Source organism: Pleurodeles waltl, chromosome 4_1, assembly GCF_031143425.1.
Source record: "Pleurodeles waltl isolate 20211129_DDA chromosome 4_1, aPleWal1.hap1.20221129, whole genome shotgun sequence".
Classification (NCBI taxonomy): domain Eukaryota; kingdom Metazoa; phylum Chordata; class Amphibia; order Caudata; family Salamandridae; genus Pleurodeles; species Pleurodeles waltl.
The window spans coordinates 714,752,315-714,770,649 of record NC_090442.1 but is presented as its reverse complement, the minus strand read 5'-3'; the positions used below and the strand labels follow the sequence as shown (position 1 = coordinate 714,770,649).

At 43.5% G+C, this 18,335-nt stretch overlaps 1 long non-coding RNA gene across 13 annotated transcripts in view; it reads left to right on the top strand.

The window, feature by feature from the left end:
* The window catches only part of LOC138288080 (uncharacterized), a 472,675-nt gene that overhangs the window by 348,715 nt on the left and 105,625 nt on the right, over positions 1–18,335 (top strand). Inside the window, exon 1 of one of the 13 annotated variants that reach the window (XR_011202335.1) lies at positions 6,234–6,413. The exons of 11 other annotated variants lie outside the window; for them this stretch is intronic. This is a non-coding gene — a long non-coding RNA (uncharacterized lncRNA). Of the gene's footprint in view, positions 1–6,233; positions 6,414–18,335 lie in introns of those variants that run through there. One more of the 13 variants, XR_011202336.1, reaches the window with a different exon arrangement.

Here is an 18,335-nt window from a genome sequence, read left to right as displayed (position 1 = left end):
CTTTTTGTAGACAGTGGAACAAAATAGTGCATCTGATGAGTTAAAACATGAGTTTGAGTGTGTTGGCTCTTAAACCATAGAACTGCAATGTTAGAAATGTGGTCACTGTGGATGCGAGTGCCAATCGGCTTAAGGGCTATAGCTATTCAAATTAATAATCACAAGGAACACTCGGTTACTTTAATCTGACGTGTAATGAGATGTTTTGAGGTACACTGCAGTAATGTTGAGAAATAGGGGTTGCCCTGTGTGTGGGCTGTTAGAAGACTGAAATTATGTTTAAGGGGGAAAAAGTATTGACCTTGTCACTGGTCATAAAATTTTGTTGTTCATGATGGATGGGTGTGGCCATGGCACTGATAAAACATCAGCAAGATTGGAGAGATTAGTTTCTGAGTTGCTGAAATACAACTTTACCGTAAAGTATATTGCAGGTGGCAAAAATACGAGAGCTGATTGATTATAAAGAATGTAATGGGACAGTGTTTGTGATGATCATTTGGATAGGAAACCAGAATGTGTTGTGGCGTGATTGATGCCATTCAAGTTGGTAATAGTGGTGTTTCCGAAAAACAAAGCATGGATGCATATGCAAAGGTTTCACAGTTGTAGCAAGTTATAAAATAGGATGACCACCAATTAGAAATCTTGATAAGTGATTGAGAAGTTTTTGTAAATTTTAGAAAGAATTGTCCATTGTGGGAGGTTTATTGGTAAGACGAGGTTTGTTTATACCTCCAATTGAGTTAAGGAACAATATGATTAAATTTGCTCATGAAGGTCATTCCAGCTCTGTAGCCATTAACATTTTTCTAAGAATTCCTTATTGATGGTCATGTCTTGATTCTTGTTTGTTGATCGATGTGTGAAGCGCATTAAATCTGACAGCATTGGAAGACCTCCAATGAACACATGTATTGTGTTGATGTTCCCAGTGGTCCTTGGATCAAATTCACTGTTGATATTTCAGTTCCATAAAATGTATTTAGAGAAAATCTTCTTAAACATTATTACTGCAAATTAATTAACTGAGTTGATTTCCAACCTAAATATGTATATGGTAGTAGAGTTTTTGGTAGACATATTTGCCAGCAGGGGAATTCCAGTTAGTTTCTGAAAAAATGACATTTTGTATGAGTATGCTATCAGGGAAGAAAAAACTCCACTATGTAATTCCTCTTCTAATGGTTTAGTGGAGAGTGTGAACAGGTTAATTAAGAAAGGAGTGCATAATACAATGTGTTAGAAATGGGGTCTTTGGTTGACAGTCAGGTTACCCCCTGTTCAAGCAAGGACCCTCACTCTAGTCAGGGTAAAAGAGAATCACCCTCAGCTAACCCCTGCTTACCCCCTTGGTAGCTTGGCAGAGCAGTAGGCTTAACCTCAGAGTGCTAGGTGTAAAGTATTTGTACTAACACACACAGTAACTTAATGAAAACACTACAAAATGACACAACACCGGTTTAGAAAAATAGGAAATATTTATCTAAACAGAACAAGACCAAAACGACAAAAATCCGACATACACAAGTCAAGTTATGAATTTTTAAAGATTAAACTCAAAAATAGCACTTAGAAACAAAAATGCTTCGATGAGATGTTAACACGGCGTCGTGACGGAGTCGTTCCCAACAAGCCGACACCAGCGGCGCCGGACACGGAGTGGTGTAGACCCCCAAGTACAGTACCTTTGGTGAAGAGTGAAAACAAGCCGATGCGCGAAGTCGGGAATCGCGGCGTCTGTGCAAAACGTTGAATCCGTGCACTTCGAGCGGCGTCGGTCACGACGTGGTGCAGCGACTTCCACGGAGTCGCGGACTTCAGCGGGGCTGCTGCGGCGTCGGGCCTGCGAAGAGTGTCGCGTTCCAGCGAAGGTCACGGCGTCAGGTGCAGGCGGCGTTACCGGATTCAGCAGCAGCGTCGGTCCGAAGTCGATTTCCTTGGATTCCACCAGCTTTCCTTTCAAGGGCCCAGGGACTGGATAGGGCACCACTTGTCAGAGCAGGAGTCTCTCCAGAGACTCCAGGTGCTGGCAGAGAGAAGTCTTTGCTGTCCCTGAGACTTCAAACAACAGGAAGCAAGCTCTAACTCAAGCCCTTGGAGATTTCTTCACAAGATGGAAGGCACACAAAGTCCAGTCTTTGCCCTCTTACTCTGGCAGAAGCAGCACTGCAGGAAAGCTCCACAAAGCACAGTCACAGGCAGGGCAGCACTTCTTCCTCAGCTATCAGCTCTTCTCCAGGCAGAGGTTCCTCTTGGTTCCAGAAGTGTTTCTAAAGTCTGTAGATTTGGGTGCCCTTCTTATACCCATTTTAGTCTTTGAAGTCACCTTTCTTCAAGGGGACTCACACCTACTTGTGAAATCCTGCCTTGCCCAGGCAAGGCATCAGACACACAGCAGGGGGTTGGAGCCGGTATTGTCAGAGGCAGGCACAGTCCTTTCAGATGAGTGACCACTCCACCCCTCCCTCCTAGCAGAGATGGCTAATCAGGAAATGCAGGTTACACCCCAGCCCCCCTTTGTGTCACTGTCTAGTGCGAGGTGAAAAACAACCCAACTGTCAAACTGACCCAGACAGGGAATCCACAAACCAGGCAGAGTCACAGAATGGTTTAAGCAAGAAAATGCTCACTTTCTAAAAGTGGCATTTTCAAACGCACAATATTAAAATCAACTTTACTAAAATATGTATTTTTTAATTGTGAGTTCAGGGACCCCAAACTCCATATGTCCATCTACTCTCTAGGGGAATCTACACTTTAATCATATTTAAAGGTAGCCCCCATGTTATCCTATGAGAGAGACAGGCCTTGCAACAGTGAAAAACGAAATTGGCAGTATTTCACTGTCAGGACATATAAACCACATTACTATATGTCCTACCTTATCCATACACGGCACCCTGCCCTTGGGGCTACCTAGGGCCTACCTTAGGGGTGCCTTACATGTAAGAAAAGGGAAGGTTTAGGCCTGGCAAGTGGGTACACTTGCCAAGTCGAATTTATAGTGTAAAAATACACTTACAGACACTGCAGTGGCAGGTCTGAGACATGATTACAGGGTTACTTGTGTGGGTGGCACAACCAGTGCTGCAGGCCCACTAGTAACATTTGATTTACAGGCCCTGGGCACCTCTAGTGCACTTTACTAGGGACTTAACAGTAAAACAAATATGACAATCATGGAGAACCAATTACGTACACATTTTAAACAGGAGCACTTGCACTTTAGCACTGGTTAACAGTGGTAAAGTGCCCAGAGTAACAAAAACAGTAAAATCAGAGTCCAGCACACATCAACAACCTGGGGAACAGAGGCAAAAAGTTGAGGGAGACCACGCCAAGGATGAAAAGTCTAACACAATGTAATTAGTGCTTATTCCACTTATTTTAGATCTTGTGCCCCGCTTTTAAGCATACCCATGTCCCTGCTTAACTGTGATGAACAAGGCCTATTTAGCTGTTCAGGTACACCTCCGAAATCCACATTCTATCCAGGAATTTAAAAAAAAAATGTTTAAATGCTTTATGACTTGCATTTGTTCTCACCCCCAACCAGTAGGATCATAGGCTGGAGAGAAGTTCTTGCTGAGTGCTCTAATATTGATAGCCTGCTTTTATATAGTGATGAGCACCACAATGCAGGTATTTACAACTATTGGAAATGACAGGTCTAAATTCAACCCAGTGTAATGACTCAGCTTTAAGTAGACTCAGACAATTGGAATTCTGAGTTGGCCTTGCCAGAATTTTAACGTGTCAGCTGTAAATCACTTTGGATCTTACAACCATCCTTGATATCACTATCATGTTAGGGTTGAATCCAGACTATAGACTTGACTTCTTTTTTTTACAGAAGTCCGATTCAAATTATTATTTTTTTAGCTGTATTTCATCTATTCTGGGTTTGTTTCAGTTTCTACCTCAACTCTATTTCCTATGTTAAGAGTGCATGAAAGCACTCTATTACATCATGTTACATTGTAGCGCAGTTGCGCATGAACCCTTGATGTGGCGGGAATGCACAAACAAAAAAGATGCACTTCATATAAAAAAAGATGTGGTCAAAAAAAGTTGTGGAGGCAGGATGAAGGTGCAAATGCAGCACTTATAAAGTGAGTGGTATCATCCTTCGTCAAGTGGGGGGGGGGTGCCTTAAAAAGAATTGAAAAACTGCCCCAACAAATACTTAATTTGTATGTATAACTTTTACAGCCTGTTACAATTTGGGGAAACACTCGGCCAAGTGAGTTGCTGACAAGATGCTTCCTTGACCATGAATCAGAAACTTGAACCAGATTAAGCTAGTACAACACAACATAGTAGCAAACATTCTGCATGCTGCTACTGTGCGAACACGTGTAAATGGTGACTGCATTCGTGGATAATTATTTAAGAAGGAAAAAAACTCATGGAGAATAGTATGTGGCTCCATGCACAAGAACATGTTTTGCTGATAATTGATAATGCTCCTCCTTTGACAAGTTTCACCTACTGGACCCACTGAATATCCCAAATAGGAATTAAGGAGAAGGTTAGAATAATTTTTGCTTTCTCACCTTGCACAACAGGACATGATTAAAGAATGAAAAGAGTTGTGAGAAATGTCTGGAGTGCCCTGAACAAAAACTATTACCATGCAGGTGTTGTATTAATGCAGAAACGTGTTGACTTCTTGCCATAGGCACTGTAGTCATAATAAGCAATGCATATCCACATTGTTTATAATCTTGTGGTAGTTAGAGAACAAAATAAAACTGATTCGTGCCCATTGTTAGCAAGAGACCCCTTGATGCCTAACTTGAGATATTCCCCATAATTGTTACTCATGCAAAAAAAGTAAAGAGCTCATGGAGAACACGCCCAGCAACAACGGTTGCTTGCAGGGGTCACCTATGTGATGACACATGCTGCCTAGTGTGAGTGAGCTGTCTGCTTCCTGTTAAAATAAGAACCAGTGTTGAGGATTCTCATTCTTCTTTCTATTAGGATTAAAGAAATTCTCAGTTGTCTGCACAGAGGGAATATTTTATTGTCCTGCTTAACATTGAATACAGAAGTAATGCCCTAAGCTTGATGTATACTTTTTACCAGGTTTCTGAAATTCATTGTCACCCTATGAGGGAGTGCCATCAGGCAGCATCAGCAGCTTTTGAAATGCCTGTCACGTCCAGACAATCTATAAGCTAGTTAAGTGACCTACTTCACAGGCAGTGTAAGCCAGTATGACTCCAGATGCTAGCTTAAAGGGAGCAGTTCCACAATTTGGCGCAGCCTCTGCTTTTGTGACCTTTTTAGGTCATAAGATGTCACTTGGGAGACATTTTGTTTACTTACAGGGGGTATAAAGCCTGTCCATTTCTTGCCATTGGTTAGCTTAATCTCCACTCTCATTTCCTTGCTTCTCTTTAAAAAAAAAAAAAGAGCTATGTCGCGGTCAGCTGACTGCTTCATAGCAATTTTTGTTCCTGACTTTAAGCCATGCTGCACATGCTGCTGCTTGACAACATAACTAAAAGACAAAAACGAAGCCAATAGCTCTCTAGTAGGCAAGACCTATTGGCTTTACCAATGCTAAATATTTTAAGCTTGGCAGGAGTCTCAGCTTTTATCACATCTCAGTATCTTGAATTTGTATTTGTTTTGCGCTAGTTGTGAATGGGAGAGCAGACAATTAGTCACTGAGCCAAAGGTGCATTCAGGTAATTTTGCCACACCTAGTTCCAAGGCTCTCTCATTTTATCACTGCCTAGCGCCATCTGTGGCTCACTAACCAGACATTTTACACTGGCACCCATGCACGCAAGTATAAGGTTGCAGTGCATTTATATGGTTGTCCCATTTTCACCCATTCCTGGTCACCCAGTGGAGATCTGTTTTTCCTTGTATATAGCTGGACAGCCCCAGTGTACTAAGAGAAAATCTATAAGGTATCCTTTTTTTGCACACGCACGAATTTGCCAGATTCTAGCAACTTTGTGTGAATCAACATTGTGTAACCAGCGTGACTCATAAGCCAACCATGTAATAAAAGTGGATTCAAATCACGCTGCACCCTTGATGACTCACTGTTAAACCGGAGTGCCCCCGCCTAACACCCCCCCACCCCAACACACACACACACACACACACACACATTGAAAGTGCATTCATTATGACTAACTTGCTGCAGGTTTTCCTGCAAGCAACACTAAAAAACGCATGTACATGAGCAGAACATTCTGGGCGGAGCACTGCGTGTACGTTTCGTTTTGAAGAATCCGGTTACTAAACTGTGAAGACTGGTTTTGGAATCCCATTCATAAAGGGAATGTGCCACTCCTGAGCCTGCATCTGTTTTAGGTGACTGGCGGGGAACCTGAGTATATAACGCTGTGATTATCAGAGGGCTCCAACTTAATACAAAGTACTAGGTAAGTAAGGGCGTATTATAGTGGTTCATATGTACATTTCTGAAAGGTAAATCGGGAGCGATTGCTATGTTCACCAATACTGCTAATCTGATTTTGTGACAAAACTTAAACACGTTTCTTTTGCTCGTCCTTTTTAACCAGTTTAATTAACAGCAACTGACCATTTCTTTTGAGATATGCTGAGTTTAATTGCTATCGTGCGCTTACATTTTTCTTGAAAGGTTTACATTTTGAAATGCTAATCCTGTAAACCTTGGCCAATAAATCAGTACAATTCACGGGGAAACGATATATATTAAATAGTATTTTTGTGTTTACACGTGTCCCTGCAGGAACACATGAAGTCTTGTTTAGCGATGGTATAGTTGTATCATTAAAATGAGTTTTGTTTGAAAGCGTCACAGTAAGGCACATATCTTTAGAATTACATTGTATATATATATATATATATATATATATATATATATATATATATATATATATATATATATGTGATTTTTCAGTGCTTAGAATTGGTCCAGATACTGTTTTTTTAAAGCTTTTGTAAAAAGAATGAGCTCACCTAGGTGCCACCTAAATGCAGAACTTGGAAGGTCATACCAAATGCCTTAGTCGGCTGTAACAGAGATTGACATTTCTTCTTGCTTTCCTCATATCCAGTGAGAATCCTTGTGCTGTGAACTCCTAATATAAAAGTTATCCGTAATTTGGAAGCGTAGGACCCTGCCATGTGCGAATGGCACCCCTGAATGTCACATTGATTGAAAAAGTGTCTGTCGCAGCTGGGAGGTGACATGACATTGGCATTTACTTTAAGGACAGCCAGTTTTTAAATTGTGAATTAGTACCGTCCGTCTGCATCCACATAAATAACACTGCTATGTGGCAGTATTGTTTAAACTTTAAATGAGTCACAGTGCTGTAGGCAATTCCTGTACTTGAAGGCAGCCGATTATAGCGTGATTAAGCATACTCATATGTTAAACGTGATGAAACTACAGTGGTTTATGGACTTAAATCATTGTTATCATGTTAGTGAGTCTGCAGAAGAAGGCCCTTGCACAGTCACTACCATCAGACTTTCAGCTGGACATGCTAGTGCACCATCTGGTAAAATATATGTACAGGTGTTCTCATCTCCCAAAACGTTCATAGGATCTTTATTGCTCCATACGACATATGTAAAATTACTTTTGTCTTAAGTAACACAGCTGGGAATCCCCTCTGCTACTAGAGGGTTCCGGGGGGAATATATATATATATAACACACGTGTATGTGTTTGTGTGTGTGTGCGCAACCCCTACGAGTCATGCACACAATTTTGTGACATTTCATCATGTAGAATACAGTGTACTGCTTACTGAGTACAGCATATTTGAATTAGCCAATTCATAATTGCTGTATTCCATATCAAGATTTAATGTATTGCAGCAGGTACTTCAAAGAATCCATAAGGCAAAAGGAATTATGATTGAAAATTAGTTCACTTTGGTCCTGTTTTCACCAGTATTGAAGAAACTAGAAATAAAGTTTGGTAACATTATCAGCATATCTTAATTGTATTTTGAGCGCGTTGTTACTTCTAAGCTAGCAGATAGTTTTGAGTTCCTAGGCTACTCTTGCCTGTCTTGCTCTGTCAACCTTGGACGGCTTCCCTTGTTTTTTCCACCTATAATCCTAGCTCTGATAGTTTCATTAATTGGACCCACTGCCTATTAGGCTATCAAATATTCAGTTGAAAATTCTCCATGGTTTTTCTCGCTGCTTTTTGAATTCATCTGTGGGTTCCCTTGAACTTGCAACGTAAAATAATTCGGGATTTACATTATGTGGATTGTCTTTCGATCAAGGGATTTGGCTCGGGTTAGCCTCGTGTTTACTACGAATTACATGTTTAGGGCTGTCTTGTTGTTTTTTATTGTCATGTTTAAAAATGTCATTACTATTTGTATATGTTGTACTATTTATCGTAACGTAATAGACTTCAGAACAGTTCTTATACACAAAGACAAAAACGTTTCATACATCTGCAAAACATTTCGAGGTGCCTAGATTGCACTTCGTCCTAAAGTTTAAGTTAAATCAATAAAATATATATTTTTTAAACTAAATATGAAAGCAACACTTAAAGAAAATAAACTCTCCCTAATGGTAGTCTATTTTAAATTAACTCCTGATTCTTTATAGTTGCATTATCAGCACTTTCCATTCTGGTTATATGTGTCAAAGAGGCTAGTATTAATCAGCAGAGGATCTAGTTAATCGGAATCTGTTCTTTACTTGTTACAGGTTCCTGTTAACACCAGCTCCGATTTACTCAAATCGGGCCTAGCAGGACATTAAAGAACACAAAAATCAAGAAAGAATATTACGCTCCTCATTAAAAAATACTTTATTTAAACAAATGTTTAAAGTTAAGTCTGCATATCCCTAAGCACAAAAAGACCAACGTTGGCAAGGTCAGTAGCTCTGCCCATGGCAAGCTGGTGGGATGGATGCACAGTATTCACGCTGCAGTCTTCGTTTTCTATCAGTTTAGATATTAATTTCAAACAAAACGTATGATGCAGTAACAACAATGTAAAATTTAGAACCATTTTTAAATTTGTTAATTTTATGAAACCTGAAAACGTTTAAACGCATATGAGCAGTACAACATTCACTTAATTTGTTGGAGAGCTAGAGTACCCTCAGTGCCTCTAAAGCAGTTGTATCAGCTCTGAAACGGCTTTAACGCAGGAGAAATTAACATAAAATGCCTTCTATCTTGAACCACACTGCATTTTAATTCAGATATAGTTTTTGCTGTAACAAATAGAGTTTAATTTGAATGACAATAGGATATATTGTTTCTAAAACACCTTCCTTTGGACACAGCTCTTAAAGCTTTGTTCAGATAAATCCTTGTTTAGGCTTTTAAGTATAACTTCCTCACACTTGGCTCCCGGTTCTTCAGCCCTATTTATGGCAGGGTTTTAAATGCATTTTTTAAACTGTACTCTGTACATGAGTGGGGTGCAATAATATCCTTTGGGCGCTCGAGAAAATTTGTAGCATTGTTTTGTTACAGCCAGATTAGCTTTCATCTTGATCTCAACTAAGACCAAATGAAGAACAATCCTCTTGGTGCACTCTTTGTTAGAATTTTCCCAATTGACTGATTCACTTTTTTTTATTATGCGTGTTGTCCAAAAGGTTTGTTCCATGTAGGAGGATGCAGGGAATTTAGGCCACAAAGGCTCGGTTCTGTGGCTGCACCAATCTCGTCTCTGCGCTCAAAAAGAATCAATGTAAACAATTTTTTTCCTCTGGTGCTTCAGCTGTAGTGATCAGTGAATCTCAATAATGGTGATTAGACCACTCGAAGACAAGTTAACACAGTCAACCTATGAATTTTGTATATTGCTCAAATTCCAGGTATACTAATGAGGGTTCCAGCGCCCACTAACATCATTGTTGTAAATTTACCACAATTTATTATCATACCATTTGAATTTGAATATTTGTGCAAACAATTTACATTTTTTGGAGACCTACTGGGATTAAATCAATCAGGACAACATTGTTTACAAACAGTTGCAATGACAAGTTTTTAGTGTCGAATCTAGGGTGAAACAGACGATTGCCATTTAATGCTTCCAGCAGATCTTAGTAGTTGTGTGGTTACTTTGTTTTGTTGCAAGCACATGCCTAAAAATAAAAAGAAAACATATAGCACCCTAACCATGCCAACCGTATGCTTGCAATAAAAAGGATAAATTAAAACAACAAAAAAGAAAAATTGAACTATTACATTTACTTTTAGTATACCAGTACAGGTGCCTCTTTGCATGCAAATGTACTTACAGCACGTATGGACAACCCTTTTAATTTTCATGCACATCACAGGAAAATATGATTCTTATTGGCACAAAGAAAGTGTACTATTGGTTTTCATTTGCTGTAACCTTAAGACCTTGTATAAACACTTACGGACAATACAAAAAAGAAAAAGAACGTAAAAAAGCACTGGTCCATCAGGCATGGCATAGGAGTACACTTTTTAGGTCGAGCATAGCAGGCCGCAAGCGCTGCTCTTATCGACATGTTGTAATCTGTTCCGTGGGCTTTAACCATGCCCATCTCACGCCCATCACTTGTATTGGTTCCTGTGCATGCCTTGGTAAGTGCTTTACATTTGTACCGCCTTAAGTCTGGTTTCTTACAGCCTCTTTCATGGATTATTGCACGATCATCCATGTACCTTAGTGAGGCACACTATTTTTCTCTTGTGCCGCGCTGCGTGGCTTTGTTGTTTCTGCCTCATTTTTGGGCATCTTGCTGTTTCTTTGCGATGTCTGCGGGATCTTCTTTTTTCAGTTAACTTTTTTGTAGTTTTATGTAGCGCAAACTCGACACAAAGGTATTCGAGTGCTTTATTTTTTTATTTTTATTTGCAGTTTTATACAGCGAGAACTCAATAGAAAGGTATTACAGCGCTTTGCATGAGCACCAGTTACATTACACAAGAACACATTCATTTTTGGTAGCAAGGGGAGATTAAGTGATTTGCCCAGAATTGATTTGCCCAGAATGTTGAGCTGGCGCTGAGTCTCGAACCATGTTCCCCTGTTCCAAAGCCGGCAGCTCTGGCCCATGCACCACATCCTCTCCCCTAAGGTTCTTTGTCTGGTGCATGTTGGAGCAGTTTGGGAATAACTCTGTTTTTTTTTGTTTTTACATAGTGCTTGGTAGGTGCCATTCTTAACAAAATCACTATAATTCATTATTCAAGAAGTGAAAAAGCTATATCAGGATTGTAATCTGTGACATTCTCGTTCTGTCAAGACCTCTGCAGTGGATGTATTAAACAACTGACTTGAGTAGAGCTTAACACTAGGCAATAGCACATGCCCTTCATAACCTCCAAAGAGTCACCAACCAAGCACATTGGCTAGTTCTAGGCATGAAGATAGCAAAAGCTGTTGTCTCCAAAAATGGTGGAAAAGGGAGTCGTGATTCCAGACCCAAGCACTTCACGGCCTCAAGCTTGATAGCAAAAAACATCTAGCCTCTGGATGCAAATTGGGCCTCTTCAAATATAGCTCAGTTAGTAGAGGCAGTCATTTTCCTAACCCTATGGTGTAAAGAAGCTAAATTAAGGGTGACACAGTGAGAGGAGCAGCGTATCATAGGGCTCAAAAGTGGAACAAACTCCATCACTTACTCCTCTCAGAATTCACTGGTGTCATGGCTTTGACAGTCCCCACACAACTACTGCGACCTTGCAGATGCCACTTCTGGATGCGCTGTCTAAAACAGCATTCGAATAGCACTGCTTCCTGTTTGAAGAGACCCCACCTCGAATACCCCCCATAGTCGCTGTTACAGGCACAGAGCGCTTCCCCCATCACCCTCTGGACTCCTGTGTATAATATCACAGCCAGTCTGTAGGAATGAGGTAAAAACACTCCCAAAATGGCGGCCTTGTTGTGTCCTCTCTCCTGCAGTGACATCATACATCCATTACACTCCAAATCAAAACACATAGGTAAAAGACATTGTCGTTTACAACACCAATAGCTCTAATACTCACAAAGACTATACCAATTGCATTGCAAATGCTTGTTTGTGTATATAGATGTGCATATGTGATGAGCAAATTGTGTCACTCGCAACGCAAGAGAGCCAGTGGCTGAAGTGGGCTGAGTCTTTACCACATGCTGTACTCTGTAATTTGTGGAAGTAAAATGTGAAAGACAGTTGAACAGACTAATGGATGAAGAGTGCGGGCCCAGAGCCTCTCCGTTTATGTATATATGTATATTTTTGTGTTTGTGTGTACGAATTTGTTTGATTTCATAAGATTGCCAAGGCAGCTAATAATTAATCTAGGCCAGTCCTAATTAAACCAGTCCTGATTATACAAAATTGAAGTTTTCTGCATCTTCCCGTTGTGGGCATACAATGGATAAGGGGAAGGTGCGCTTTGGACTGTAAGTAGTTGTGCCACTGTGTATGTTACTTTTACAATTTTATGCTTTCGCGATTCAACTTAAATTTTCTAAAATTTATGGAGTCTCTTATATAGAGGTCTTGTGCATCCTTCGCGAGACACTTTTCCAATCATGAGTTGACATTCTGGGAGCAGGCTGGTATTTCTACCCTCAGTTGATCTGTTTGAAGCTGACTAATTGCAAGGCTTTCTAACTTTGCATGCACAGCTCGACCTCCATGGGGGCCAGTTCCTCACTTATACAACTCTCCTTCAGCCCCTACGAGTCACTGTGATGATGGGGGATTCCAAGCCTATTCCTCATCAGGTAATCCACACCATCCCTACAATGAGAGGAGAGCTCAAGCAGATAACTTGGCTTTCCAGTACCCTGATTGCTCGGTCTAAAACTCCCTTCTATTTGCTCAGGGAGACCTGGGAGGAAGATTCACCAGGGTTCTTCATGAGAAACAGTGGACGAGGGCTTTGGAATATCCCTGAAAGATATCCGTAAATGCCCAAATTAAATTAATCCTATTCTATTTTTTACATAGAGCTTATTTTTTCCTCAAACGTCTACGCAGAATTTCCCCGGGGCTCGGATGGATGTCACTATTGCGACTTGCCAGCATCTGATCTCAATCATATGCTTGCGACTGGGCGGAAGTGTTGCAAAATATATTGTTGATCATTAACTTGCCGAGAGTGGATACCTGAGAAACAGCAGCTTTACGACCTAGACCGGATTACTGTGACTCACATTATCACAATGAATTGGGAAATTCCCCATCATCCTTCCAGCACGGATTGGCGCCATTCCTTGAACTCCAATGCCAATTTGAAGTCTGTGGCACTCCACATGGAAAAGGTTAGGGGCGTGCAACGGTGTCCGATAGCTCACACATGAAATGGCCTTCATGCCAAATTCATGGGGGTCCAGCCCAAAGGCGCCATGTCCCCTTGAATTTGCCCTTCACCGGGGGCGTTTTCTGTCCCTGTGCGTGGGTATTCTTCTCCACACCACCCATGTCCTACTCCAGGTTGAAACTAGTTCCTGCTAGGTAGACTTCTCATTACCCCCATCATGTAATATAGATTAATAAGCATATCCCCTCATTCTTCTGGGTTTCTTGCCTCAGATATTCCTTACCCAGCCTCACCACCGGGTCCATACTTCCACTTAACTGATAACTCCCATAATAAAATAGGCATTTCTTGGGTTCACCAGGTTCCCATACCCTTTGCCCTCCTGATTAGCCCCACTCCGTTTGCCACATTTTTTTCTAAATTTTAAGTTCTGCCCAAGATTGATACATTGTTTTTGCTTGTGTTTTCTTGTTCCTATTTGTTCAATCATGTACCATCTACTGTTCTTGTTATTACAACTTTGTTGTGTATGTATTTTATTGTATAAGACCAATACAAATGTTTACAAAAAAAGCAACCCTCAACACCACTGCTTTTTAAGTATGGTTTGGCAGTGCAGTTGTTGCTAGACATAATGTGATCAACCTAAAGTAGAGCTTTCAGGATTATTACAGAGAGGGACTTTGGCTCCACCCACATGTTGGTATCCAATAGTACATGTATTGATTGGGCAGATTGAACTTCCACAAACAAAAAGGCCTACTGTCCACTCAGCTGTGAGTATTTTTCTTATTTATCCAGCTGCCTAAACCTAAAGCAGTATGTCTGCTGGAGCTTGAACTTTTCAATGTCACTCACATGGCATATCTGATAGAGACTTCTAGTTGCAGATTCCTTACCTTATAATTTCCCCCAGGCGCCAGACTGGATCCGGAGATTTTTGTTCGAGCAGTACCCTTGCACGTGGTCAGGTGGCGTCGGTCGACTCAGTGTCCGTTGTTAGCGTTGTGGCTCCTGTGATGACGTTGGGGTCGTATATAAGTGCCACCCCAGTACGCTGACGCCAGTTCTTTTCTTTCTGCACCACCCTACAAGCAGATCTGGAGAAGAGCTGCCCTCAGTCACTTGTTGACTGACTTTTCAACCTTTTTGTTGAATTTTTGACTCTCTTTGTGTGTCGAGATGTCTTCCTGTAAGACCGGTTTCAAGCCGCGTGACTTCTGTCACCGCATGATGCAGAGGACAGATCCGCATCTCGTGTGCTTGTGGTGCCTGGAGCGTGACCACAACCCTAAGTCGAGCTCCGTGTTCCGGGCCATAAACCTGAAGGCTTAGAGGGAGCAGTCCCTAAAACTCGTGGCGGCCCAGCGCTCAACTTCGCATTGCTCCTGGTCTCGATCGAGAAGGTCACAAGACCTCTCACAAAGCCACCACCACTCATCCTCGTCCTACTCCAAGTCCTTGGGACATTCGGGTCGCAAGAGGAGTAAGTCAAAGAGAAACAAATGTTCTTTGACTTCACCCCATTGTTCGGATGAAGCAACATGGAAGGAGCGTCAACGCTCTAGGCCTCCATCCTCGGAGCCTGCTTCTGGATCGGCTCAGTGCCTCCCTGAATTTCCAGGAGCCTCAGTGAGTTTTACAAGGCCGTCAGCCTCATTTTTGGGCAGACCCGACCATCCTGTGACACCTCCAGGCCCAGTAGGGTCAGAGGGGCCCCCTCTGGTTCCGAGCTGGTGGCTTTGGCATCAGCTCCAAAGGGCACCTCAGGATCCGTTATCGGATCTGTACCGATGCCGGTCGTTCCATCGCAACCTTCCCCGGAACCTGTAAAGACGTTGAGGCTTCCAATGCCGGTCGGGCCCACAATCGATGTCGACCCCATACTTATTCCCAATGCGTCCCAGAGCCAAACCGACATCGCTCAACACCGATTCCGTCTTCGACAGAGCCTTCATTCCCCAGGTTGGTTCCTGAACCTTATGCTTACGGGTATGAGTACGGTGAGAGTGTGGAGGGGTCGCTGGACCCTGTAGAATTCCAGCTAGAAGATCCTGAAATGGACTGGGCTCAGGGATTGGGGTAAGCCAGTGGTCTAGTTACCTCTCATGGTGCTGGCATGCTTTCTCCCCCTACTGAGGCCACGGAGGAGGGACCCTCCTATTCTGTGGTGGTGAGAAGAGCAGCTGAGGTCTTGGGTCTTGAGTTGCCTTCTGTGACTGTCGGGACTCACGACCTGGCAAAGGTGCTTCAGCCTGAGGCTTCTACATCAGAACCCCTTTTACCCTTTAATGAAGCCCGCACTGATGTCCTGCTAGGGACATGGTCTAAACCCAGCACAGGGGCTCCTGTCAACAGGACAATTGCCCGGCGCCATAGGCCTGTGCCTAATAACCGTCCGTGAACACTGTATGCCTTTTTTGGCCTCCATTCCCATACTTTATGGGAAATGGTCACGCAGGTGTTGCCACCGATCCCAGAGGAGGCGCAGGCCATTCTCTCACAAGCCATTGCAGACGATTAGTTGTGGACTGGACATGACCGACTCATTAGGCAGTTCGATTGCATCAACTGTGGCCTTGAGGCGCCATGCTTGGTTGAGGATGTCTGGCTTTTCGGGGCATGTCCAGCAATCGCTCATGGACATGCCTTTCGGCACCTGCCTCTTCAGAGACGAAGCGGACTCAGCGCTCGTGCGCTTTAAAGAGCCCCAGGCTATGGCTTAGTCCCTTGCAGCTGCTCCTTGCCCATCCTCAGTCAGCTTTTTGTCCCATTCGTGGCTACGGAAGGAGCACCCAACCGCCTCTGTTTTCCTCTAGCCACCATACAGCACATGCTGCCCAGTCTCTGCGTGGCCGCAGACGCTGGGTCCCACATGCCCATGGATCAGGGAGCCAGCAGTTGGCTCATTCCACCACGCCGCCGCCTCCAAACCTTCCTAGTCCATCGCTCCATCCTGGACCAGTTGGAGGCAGGATTCGCCAACACCTGCCTCACTGGGAATCCATCACGATGGACAGGTGGGTTTTGCAAATTGTCTGAAGGGGCTACCCACTACTACCCCTCAGGCCATACGATCAGATGACGGAGGATCACTTGGTACTTCTCTGCGAGGAAGTTACATCTCTCTTGGCCAAAGAAGCCATTAAGAGGGTCCCTGTGCCAGAAGTAGGTCATGGTTGTTATTCCGACTACTTTCTGGTGCCCAAGAAGGACATGGGTCTTCGCCCTATCCTAGACCGCCCGTCCATCAATGCCTTTCTCAGAAAGAAAAAATTCAAAATGCTCACTACAACTCAGGTCCTATCTGCCCTGGAGTCTGGATGGTAGCGTTGGGCTTGCAGGACGCACATTCCCCACCTGCCTGCCCACAGATGTTACTTGTAGTTCGCAGTAGGTCACAAGCATTTTTGTGCTCCCTTTTGGCCTTAACAGTGCCACTCGGGTATTCACAAAAGAGATGGCGGTGGTTGCAGCTCATCTGCGCAAGCTAAGAGGTTTTAATCTTCCCCTACCTCGACGACTGGCTGTTGACGGCGGGCTTCACCCAGGCTACTGTCTCCCACCTCCAGACTACGGTGAACCTCCTGCATTCACTGGGGTTTCCCCAAAAATGTGCTAAAGTCACACCTGACTCCCTCTAAGATGCTCCCTTTCATCGGATGTGTTCTGGACACAGTGCAGTTTGAGCCTTTCCTTCTGAGCGGCTAATCCAGGACATTCAGGCTATGATACCGATGTTTCAGCCTCTGTCCCGGAATTCGGTAAGAATGACTCTGAGGCTGCTGAACCTCATGGTTTCCTGCATCCTGCTAATCACAAATGTCAGATGGCATATGCAGGCTCTGCATTGGGACCTGAAGTTCTAGTGGGTGCAGTATCATGGTAATCTCTCGCTGACATGGTCCAGATATCGGAGGGAACTGCACAAGATCTGCAGTTGTGGCTTTTGAACCGCGATTGGGCCAAAGGCAAATCCCTCTCCCTTCATCAACCAGATCTGACAGTAGTGACAGATGCATCACTCCTGGGATTAGGTGGCCCCACGGGGAGGCAGAGATCAGTCTTTTGGAGCTCAGGGTGGTCAAGCTTGCATTGAAAGCATTCCTTCCCTCAAGGGGGGTGGGGGAAGAGGTGCAGGTGTTTACCAACAACACCACCGCCATGTGGTACTGCAACAAGCAGGGCGGGGTGGGGTCATGGACCCTTTGTCGGGAGGCTCTGTGCCTCTGGACATGGGTGGAACGTCAGGGCATATCTCTGGTGATTCAACATCTGGCAGGCTCTCTGAACACCAGAGCAGACAAACTCAGCTGTCGATACATGTTCGATAACGAATGGCTTCTCCACCTGGAGGTGTTGCACGGTCTTTTTCAGCAATGGGAAGAAGCTTGGGTAGATTTGTTTGCCTCCGCAAAGAACGCACCATGTCAGCTGTTTTGTGCACTGGAGTTTCCAAGGCGGCATTCTCTCGCAACGCTTTCGTCGTGAGTGGAACTCAGGTCTCCTATATGTCTTTCTGCCAATACCACTTCTGCTCAGAGTTCTTAAGAAGATCAAGAACGACCTGGCCCAAGTAATCCTTGTGGCACTGGACTGGGCACAAAGAGTATGATATCCTGAGCTTCTGAGCATGGCCATCGATCCTCCACTCAAACTGCCTCTTTGGGGGATCTACTGTTGCAGCAGCAGGGGATAATTCTTCACTTGAACCTGTCCATTCTCCGCCTTCTTGCACGGAGATTGTGCGGTGACAGTTGACCGCTTTCGACCTTCTGCCTGAAGTCTATAATGTTATCTTGGCAGCCAGGCATCCCTCCACCAAAACAGTATACGTCTGTTGTTGGAACAAATTTGTGGCATGATGTACCAACAAGTCTGTTGATCCCCTTTCCGCACCTCTGTCTGAGGTTCTTTTGTTTGTACTCTCTCTTGCCGAACAGGGCTCTGCTTTGGGCACCCTTAAGAGTTAACGGTCTGCCGTCTTTGCTTTTCTAAGACTTCCAGATCAACCCTCCGTGTTTAAATATCCCAGTGTTGGGAGGTTTCTCAAGGGTCTTACCCACATGTTTCCAACTGC